Here is a 10,800-nt window from a genome sequence, read left to right as displayed (position 1 = left end):
AAATCTATTTTCCTTTTAATAGGAAGGAATGAAGTGGAGAAAGGAGACATTAAAATCTGTTACATTGGAAAGCAGGAAAAATGGTAGGATTGCTGGGCAGTGTTGTTTTCATTTGCATTTGGGTGATTTTATAGTGCTAATATCCAGTAGAGGCTGAGAGGACAGAGTCTGGAGTCAGACCACATGAGTTCAAATCTTTTATCTCAAAAATCCTATATGTGATCTTAGAAACAGGAATATTTTCTTGTGTTTCTCTTTCCTCATCTGTAAAATTAGGATACTGAGAGTAAGTAGGTTGTTTACAAAGGTGAAGTGAGTTAATATATGTAAATATTTAGATATTTTATGTATATAGTGTTACCTCTTTGTTAATAATAGAAATACCTCTATGTTCAAGTGCTCGGGAACACAAGGAAATAAATAAGGAAATAGACAAAGTATAGTTGGGAAAAGACACATAGTTACAGGGAATCTGTGCTGGAAATTTTTCAGGTCAGTGCACTGGAGAGTGAGTTTAAACAAATACCGTATGCTAACACATATATATGGAATCTAAAAAACAAACAAAAAAAATGGTACAGATGAACCTAGTGGCAGGGCAGGAATAAAGACATAGACACAGAGAATGGACTTGAGAACATGCGGGGAGGGAGAGGGAAGCTGGGGCTAAGTGAGAGTAGCATTATACACATTATACACACTACCAAATGTAAAATAGCTAGTGGAAAGCAGCTGCATAGCACAGGGAGATCAGCTCAGTGCTTTGTGACAACCTAGAGGGGTGGGATAGGGAGGGTGGGAGGGAGGCTCAAGAGGGAGGGGATATGGGGATATATGTATATGTATGTATGTGGCTGATTCACTTTGTTGTACAACAGAAACTAACACAGTACTGTGAAGCAATTACACTCCAATAAATTTGTATTTAAAAAAAAAAGTAAAGAGCATTCTCAAGGGTATTGTAATGAACCGGAATCTATGCTGAATAACAACAGAAGTGAGAATGTGAGGGGTAATAGTAGTGAAATAATGCGGATGGAGTTATGAGTTGGATTTCTACATGAGTTGGGTAAACAGGCAAATAAGAGGAGTATAGAGAGTGTATTCAGAAAGTTGGACAGTTCAGATTTCTGAATCAACGTATTTGCAAATCAAAGATTTTAAGGTACAATAATGGGGATGGAAACTGACATGATATGGGGGAAATGGTTTTGGTGGATAAGAAGATCCAAAGGACTGAGTGGTACATTTCTGGACTAATCATCTATGTGCAATTTGAGGTTATACAGAAGAGTAAAAGCAGGAGGAGTACTATGAGCCAGATTCCAAAGGTCTTAATATCTGAACCAGAGCCAATAAGAAATCTGAATATGAAGTACTACATAGGATTGAAAGTAGTATCTCATATCACGTGCTTCATTGAAACTAAATCTTTTATAGGAGGAAACAAGATAAAAGTTTTGGAAGTACAGTGAGAAATGAGGAAACCTACACTATCTCTATCTTTGCTGGTGCCTAAAAATCTTCACCTGAGAGCTGTACTAAAGAGGGAAGTATCACTGAGATCTATCTGGGTTAAGAAGACAAAATGAACTTTCAGAAAAGAGGTTAAAGATATAGGACGTTCGATAAAATGTTCAGGAGGGTGGGGAATGATGTAGAATCGGGATATATTAGAGGATATATAGAGCATAATGGAATATAACTCAAAGTGAGGAAAGATGGGCCTGGGAGCCTGGGATTTGTGCCCTTAAATAAATAGAGTCTAGCACATGGGTTGAAACTTGATAGTCTCTTAAAGATAAACAGTCTCTCATCCCTAAGAAGATATTTGGAACATCCATGCAACTCTTCTGTGCTGCAGCTAATTATTGTTTGCTGGCCTGGATTAAGGGCAATCCTGGTGGGAGCATTAGGCTTTCAGATGACCTTTAGGTGACCACCTTTTCTGGAAACTATGAGGAAAGACCTAGAAATGAACAAAGAAACAAAGTTCACATACACTAAAGTTCCTGCGTTGTGAGCATCAAAATGCCCCCATTTTTTTTTTCATTCAAAATATTTCCTCTGTTTAACATATAATTTCAATTGATATCTAACAATATGAAAACTTTTAAATGTACACTTAAATATATCCAATTTTTGATTAGTCTGTGAAGGTGAAAGATCATAGACATTATGAAGAGTGATATCAACATAAATTGTTTTAACCCATTCCTTAATTATATATTTTCTCACTTGCAGAGTGTGCTATAAATAGTAACCAAAATTTCTTTGTAGCAGTGCCAATCTTCAGCTTAGCATATGAATTCAAACAGGAGAGACTGAAATTCTGATCAGTGTGTCTTCAGTTTAACCTGAATTCCTGCTGATTGAACTATGAGGCAATAATGACAGCTTCCTCACAGAGAAGGGTCACTGAAAACTGTACCCTTCCATGGGCACTGCCCTTCCTGACCTCATCACCAAAGAGTAAAATAGTTTATTTTTCCTAAACACTACAGTAGGGAGTTTTCGGAGTAAGGACTATTTTCAGTGCACAATAACATATCAGAATTCGTGTATAGACAATAAAGCAGCATACCACAAATCCCTAGAACACCAAGCTGGATATTCTCCTTCCTGCAGGTTTCTTCCACATGTTTTGAGATAAAAACAATGATAAAGGCTTTGCATTTCCTCCCTGTCCCAATTGACTACAAGTCAGTTGAACACTGTCTACAAACATTGCTTTTTAATATTCTGCAAGGCTGAATTTTTTTATTTAAATGGTGGCTGTATCATTTCCAAAGAACAGTGGTTAGTGATCTGTTTATCAGGCAGATAGATACCCTCTCTTAAGGAATAATCTTTATCTTTCTTCACAGGTTGTGGAATCCTTAAAATCAGGGAACGTGTCTCATTTCACTTTTTATATTTAAATGTATCTGTATTGCTTAGGAGAATGCTAATTAAAGGTCTTTAATAAGTGTATGTTGACTTTTTGCAGATGTGGCAGTATCTAGGGAAAAGGAAAGTCTTTTCTTCCTATACTTTTCTTATATTCCTATTACATAACACTAGACAAGAATCAGAATGAGCTATAATTTCAATAAAATCCATTAAATGTTTATACTGTATTAAATGTTCAAAATCTACGATGATGAAAAATAAGGTACACTGTAGCAGTTTGTAACCTAGTGTTCTGCAAATATCTATGTACTCTAATAAATCCATAAGTCCATGTGACTTAGTTTTTGCAGAATTATTTTTTAAAAAGAGCATTCAATTAGATCACTTGTCAACATTAACACATCTGAAAAATCCATTTCTTTCTCCCCCAATTTCCACTGAATAGGGACCATCCCACAGATTCACATTCCAAACTCTACCAGCCCTATTATGAGTTTGTTCTCTCAGTCCCTTTTCTCTCATTAATACATTTATTAGAGAGCATGGTACCCTCCCAGCAAGCAAAAGGAAGAAAATAACAGAGAAATAATAGTGGGAAGTCTGTGAACACTCACATATTTTAAAAATTCTTCTTAGTATTTTATTGGCCTCCTCAATTAGATTATTGGAATAAGCATAAAGCAGAATATTCTTCTACAAAACATTGTTTTTTCACAATACATGGGAAGGATGCAAAATTTTATATTTCACTATATTTTTCATAATTCTAAGAGCAGGTTTTAAGACAAGTTTTCCTTTGTGATGTTGATTTCTTACAATATTCACCCAATGTCTCTGAAACTAAAGGGCAAACCTAGCTGGTCCATTCAGTGTCACGTTTTGAGTAACACATCTTTTCCATTCTAAAATAATATTTACCACCAATAGTGCTGTACAATTTAAGTAAACCTAAAGAAACTTTTTTTTTTCCAACTTTTCAGGACTTTATTTGGTTTCCAGGACCAGATTCTGTACATTTCCAAGCTTCCTACTCCAACACCACTAATAGTATTTCACCTTCAAAAGTTTGAATTTTTTTTTTTTTCTGGAATGTCAATGATACTCATGGTTTGCTGGTTACATCTTCAAGTCACACTTCTCCTGCTTTACTTTTTAATTGTGCATTTTTCCAGCCAGCATGTTTGCTGTCTTTCTCCTGAAGAATCTTGTTCCACTCCTCCAGGACCTTTGCTTCTTCCAGAAGGGCCTTTCCCTCCTCTTGAAAAACACTGTTCTCCTCTCTCAGAGCCTTGTTCTCATCACGAAGGGCCTGTTCCTCCTTCCACAGAGATTGTTCTTCCATCTCCAGTGCAAGTCCTGCTTCCATCAGGGCCTGTTGCTCCATCCTGATCGCACATTCCTGATGCTGTAGGGCACTTATCTCCTCACGTAGAGAACTTATTTCTTCTTGAAGGGTTTTCGCCTCGTTCTGAAGGCTTTCTCCTGTTCCCTGAGAGCCTTGATCTGAATTTCCAGGGCTCAATTCTGTTGCCAATAAGACTTACTTTCTGTGTTCAACTTTTTTCCCCAGGTGTTGACTTTTTTCCCCAGGTGGTTTTTGGTTTTCTAAAATCACACTTTTAAACGTACACAGCAGCTGGTTTCGCTGTCTCAGGGACTGGTTCTCCCCCCGGATTAACTGATTGCCCATTTGGAAAGTTTTGTTTTCTCCTCGAAGGGCTTTGTTTTCTCCCCAGAGGGACTTGTTTTCTTTTCTGAGAGCCTTGTTCTCAGCCCTGAACACCTTATTGTCTCTCTGAAGGTTTTTTTCCCACCTCCTGAGATCCATGTTTGAGCTTGTTTTGATCTTGGGTACAAGAGGAAAACAAATGCAGTGTCTTCCATCTTTTAAATTCAGAGACAACCATTGTTTCTTACTGTTTTATCTGAGAAGAGTATATAAACTCCTGGTGCGCTGGGTTCAACCAAAGGTGAACTAATGATATTTGGAATAAAAAAGGTCCTAGATTTGTTGAGAATGTGTTTGTATAGAATTGGCTGTTGGTTGACTTGCACAAATAGTAAATCCAGCAGGGATCTAAGAAGGCTCAGCGAGGCTCACTGCAGGGGAAAAAAAAGTGAATTTATGAAGAGAAGTCAGCAAATTAACTATTAGGTTGATATAAAAAAACTGAATAAGTTTAAATCTCAACACAAAAATTACACAATAATAATTCTAGATTACATATTGAATCTAGATGCCAGATAAAAGTTAATGTGTTGAATTGTTATGTGTTAAACTAAGCTAAACTCTGAGCTAAACTATGTATAATCAACTATTAATCTTTCACTAATATATTCATTATTTTAATTAAATCATCTGCTATTGGTGTGGAAAAATACCATCTATTTTTTTAAAAAATGTCTTGCTTTGTGAGAACTAGAAAATATTTTTTAAAGAAGTTATACACTATAATTTTTACCATATTTACCTAGGCATTTAGTAGTAATATTACAAATTTAAACAAATACTCACACACATTTCTGTCGTCTCTGAATTCCCTGCAAGCCTGATTCCTCTTAGTACTAGAAAACAACTTATCAAGATTTTATGTCATCAATAGTGATGTCATATGCTGTTGACTCTAATGATATAATGGGTGCTATACATAGTGTTTGGCTGGTTTTTGGTATGTTTTTTAAGAAAAAAATATAATTAAAAAGTAAGGTCATATTAGATACCTGTCTATACTATTAGTGAATATGTATTTAGTCCTTGCTTTCATCTAAATTATTAAAATTAATTTATAAGATTGATTTTTGTTATAAGCAAAATAACTTCTAATTATCATAACCTAGGAATTAACCAGTACTAGTAAACACTGTACAATTAAAGGTGAAAATACTTTAAATGATTTTAAGATCACTGAAACAATAATATACTCAATAATCAGTATTAGGTAAATTTGTAAATTATACTAAGGAAATAACACTGGACACATTTTAATTCCAGTAATCCTATATAAGGTAAATTTTTAGATTACCCAATATATGTCCACTGTTAGAATATAAAACAAGAGTATTTTTATAATTTTTTAAAATGTAAACTTTTGGTGAAATATTAAAGCATTTAAATATTACTATATTAAATAGATGTCTCAATGTTTTAACTATTTATACTTATAAATTTATAATTGGCTTAAGGTATAAACTTGAAAATAGAATATATAATAATATGTATAATCCCAAACCACTCACCTTCATAAAGATTTGCCAGTTTATTCACTGTGCCAGATTTCTTACCAGCTATTTACATTATATCTGTTTAATAAGACTGAAAAAGTATTTTTCTCACACAGTCATAACTCTCTAACTTAATAAAATAGTAAAAAAAAAATTATAATGGCATGGAATGAGAGTTAATGTAAAATTAAGAGGATCTATGTGAAAATTTTCAATTTCTTTGTTTTAGCTTTATGAGAGTGAAATATCCATTTGATCAGCTTCATCTATAATTTAATTGAGAAAGTATTTTATGTAACTATGTACCGGCTTCTTCTTTATACTAGTGTTTCTAGTCTAGCTGTTTTACTACTGCTACCATGGTAGCTGAAGATTCAGAAAGAGTTCCAAAGACATTGGAACATTCTGTGTTAGAATGTTGCAATTCTTGAGACTTAAGGACAAACTGGGAAGCAAGAAGAAAGTCTCTGTTGCCCTTGATCTATTGAATAAAGTGAGTTTATAATTTAAAACTTTCCCTCAATCTACAGGCCTAGATGGTTTCATCTATGGATTCTTTTAAATATTTAAGAAAGAAAGAATATTAATATTTCTATGAACTCTTTCAGATGAGAGAAAAAAAAAAAGAACTTGTTGTTTTGAGACCACATTACTTTACATAAAACCCTGGCAAGGATATTACAAGAAAGAAAAACTATAGTCAGAAGTATCTCATAAACACAGATGCAAAAATCCTAAACAAAAGATTAGTACACCAAGTACAACAATACATAAAATGCATAATGTGTCATCCATTTAACCAAACTGAATTTAATTCATGAACACAAGATTGAGTTAACATTGGGAAATCAATTAATGTAATTCACTACATTAATTTGTTCTGTTAAGAACAAAGGAGAAAACTTTCATCTCCTGCCAAGATGAGAAAAGTAAATTCAGAAGATTCAGAAAAAGCATTTTATAAAACAAAAATCAACACACTTTCATCATTAAAACCAAAACCAAACTAACAATACCATCACCAACAACTTTTTCGCACAGTAAGAGCAGAAAAGAACTTCTTTAATTCAATTATAAGTATTAAGAAAAACCTGCAGAAACATACCAGATGATAAAATACAAATAGGTCACAAGTATATAAAGATGTCAGCTATCATCACTTTCATTCTTCATTTTCCTGGAATTTTTACTATTACAAGATAAGAAAGTATGTAAGGATTAGAAAAAAACAAGGCTCTCAGGATTTGCAAGTAATATTTCAAATATTTCTGAGAAAATGTTAAATTATTATAATAAAATAGTTAAACTACAGCTAACCTATTAAAATTGAATATGATTTAGTAAGCTTATTGGATATAAGGTCAATCTGAAATCAGCTTTATTTACATATATTCAACTAATGATTGGAAAAGGAATTTTATAATTATATATTATTTACATTGGCAGCAAAAGCATCTAGAAATGAATTTATGCAAGACCTCTATATAGAAAAATATAAACATTTATAAAATATAAATAAAAAATAAAAATATAAACATTATTGAGAGAAATTACTGAGCTACAAATAACAGGAAGAGTAGACCATGTTTATGACTGGAAGTTTCAATATTGGAAAGATGTTAAGCTTCATCAAATTGATTTATATATTCAATGAATTCTCTGGAAAAATAATCCCAGCAGTTTGTATAAGCCCGTGTGTGTAAAATGAAAAGTTGATTCTCATATTTCTATTTAAATGCCAGGAAAAGCAATGACAATCTTAAAAAGAAGATCAACTTTCTAAAAAGCTATAGTAAATCAAAAAGCATTGTATGAATTCAAGGATAGACAAGTAAACCAATGGGACAGAATAGGAAGCTCAGAAACAGATGTACAAATTCATGGACTCTTGTTACATGGGACAAAACTGAGAAATCTCACAAACAACAGTCAAGTGAAATAAACAATACATCTCACATGATTTTATTTAAAATGCAAAATCATGTGATAATGTATGATATTAAAAGTCAAAGTAAAGAGAATTTCTTAGAGGTAGGGGTGTGCTAATGATGGCATGCTAGTAGTGTTCAATTTTTACTTCTAGGTGTGTATTCCTAGAGTTTGCTTATTGTTTGATATTTCATAGAGCTACCCACATGATTTGTGTGCTTTTTATGTATGTATGATTTACTCAAAATATTAATGTAAAAAGCAACAGGAGAAAATGTTCACACATACATTGATGTATGTGTGTGTTTGATGTTTTTATAGAAGTCTACCACTTAATAGCAGTGTTATCTTGGGTAAGGTAACTTTTTCTCTCTTCGTTTCGTCAACCGCGTAATGAAGAATACCTGATTGTTTTCGTATGTGGATACAATGAATTGAACTACATGTAAGGTACTTGGAAGTTTGTGTGGCCCATGATAAGTGTGAGTCACCACCACCACCATCATCATCATCATTATTATTTTTATTTTGCATTTTACTTATAGTGAAAAGAACTTTCTAACATGTCTTTACATCTGTATCAAATATCACTGGCATTGTTGCTCCTTTCACAAAATTTGCTGTTTCAGGATTTTCTAAAATTCTTGGTCAAATACGTTATTTCTGATCTCTTCAGATAAATCATAAACTTCAAGTCAGTCTTGCCTTTGATTATAATTCAAAAAAAAATAAATAGAAGAGAGGGAAACAAAGAAAGTGACTCCCTGACTATTTATTTATTAGTAATATTAGAAGATAAAGACTTGATTAAAGGAAAACAGATGTCATGTTTAATAACATCATTTTAGAATGGAAAGTTTTCAAGCTTTCTAAGCTTTTTTTCTAAATATCTGTTTATTGATTTGTAGATGAATAATCTGCTTTCAGACTTTTAATTTCTTTTAACTTGTTGACTAGTGGCATGCTCTATTTAGTAATGTAAGAATAGTGCCCATATAATTGCAGATTATTGGGTAGAGCTAATATAGTAAAGATTCAAAATCACATCCTCAGGAAATTTCTTGCAGCTAGTCAGGAGTCACCTAACACCATTTTTTAGTTAACATGATTTATTTTCTGTGCTTTTTTGTTGAAGGCTTGGCACATATTGATTGCATAAAACATTTTATAAAAAATAAAACACCACATAAAAAATTGTGGTGTTTACAAAGTCAGTATTCTAGAATTAAATATCTTAACATTTAAACTAGTGTAGTCTGGCCCTGGCTCTTGTCACTTTCCAGTTCTATGACCTTAAAAGTCCTTTTAGAGAATGAGCTGTCTCTGCTCTAAATCAGCCTAAATGACTCTTATCTAAAGTAAAATCAGGACTTTTGAGGGAGCAGCCACAGGAATGCCAGGACCACAAATCCAGAGACACTTGGGTGTGAAGGGTGAAGTTATAACTTCAATCTTAAATATTATATTCCACAAGTTATTTGAGCTCCTGAGATTGGGAAAATAGCACAAGGAAAGCAAAAGACAAGCAGGAATCAAGCATGACTAATGTGGTATTATTGAGATTTTTGACATACCATTCCCAATAGTATCATTATGCTCTGGGTTGTATCCCCCCAAATTCATATGTTGAAATCCTAACCTCCAGTAATTCAGAATGTTAATGTATTTGGAGTTAAAGTCTATAAATAGGTAACTATTATAAATTAAAATGAGGTCATTAGGGTGGTCCCTAATCCAATATAACTGGTGTCCTTGGAAGAAGAGGAAGTTTGGATACAAGCACAGAGGGAAGGCCATCTAAGGACAAAAGGAAAAGACGGCCATCCCCAAGTATCAGAAGAAATTAATCCTGCTGACACCTTAATCTTAAACTTCTAGCCTCCAGAACAGTGAGAAAATATGTTTTTGTTTAAGTTCCTTAGGGGTACTCTTTTTATGGCAGGTCTAGCAAACTAATGAAAGAATCATTCTTCTCTGTTTAAGTTCTGAAAAAATTGACCTTTGAGGGTGTACAGTAAAAGTTTAATGAATACATGGCCGCATTCTAATTTCTATAAGTAAAATGGGCATCCACTTGTGCTATCTGCCCTAGTAACATACACACACACACACACACACACACACACACACACAGCAATGTATATATATATATATATATATAATGCTATTACTCTGCTCTGGTATAGAATTGGTACAATGGGACTTACTGTTTTATTGGATCCTATCGATATTTGACTCATTAACCTAAAATGCTTTGGACTTTTGGGGTGTAGAGTCAAATTCTATTACAAGTCATAATTATTCAAATATAATATATTATGGCATGTTTCACTTTAAGTCCCTGTCCCAAGGAAGATCTTTTCTGAAAATATTTTTTTTCCTTATAATGAAAATTATATTTGCTTTCCACTTACTTTTTAATATATCTTTTTCTTCAGACATCTTTGCTTAACTTTCAAAGAATCATATTAATGCAATTTCTTTCAGTACAACTACAAAGTCTAAGTAACCTAGTCCAGCCAGAATTGCATGGCTAATGATCAATATCTAAGCAAAAGCAGCCATTCATCTTCAAAAGTCTGAAATTACACCTTTTTTAGGACACAATGGGAATTTGTTTTAACCTTGAACCAAATTATTGTCAGGAGAAATTTATTGCATTTTAAAACAATAAGAAACATATTTCAGTACAGGCTCCCATTTCTTTTTTGCAAGCCAGTATTTATTTAAGACTATTTTCTTTCCTCTGTGCATATT

The 10,800-nt window shown here is 33.1% G+C and overlaps 1 pseudogene; it reads right to left on the bottom strand.

The window, feature by feature from the left end:
* Positions 1-4,021: 4,021 nt before the first annotated feature.
* LOC114888062 lies at positions 4,022-4,799 on the bottom strand (annotated as a pseudogene).
* Positions 4,800-10,800: the final 6,001 nt, after the last annotated feature.

The sequence above is a fragment of the Monodon monoceros genome, unplaced genomic scaffold (assembly GCF_005190385.1).
Source record: "Monodon monoceros isolate NGI ecotype Baffin Bay Population unplaced genomic scaffold, NGI_Narwhal_1 Super_Scaffold_8, whole genome shotgun sequence".
In the NCBI taxonomy this organism is placed as follows: Eukaryota; Metazoa; Chordata; class Mammalia; order Artiodactyla; family Monodontidae; genus Monodon; species Monodon monoceros.
This window is presented reverse-complemented; position numbering and strand designations above follow the sequence as displayed.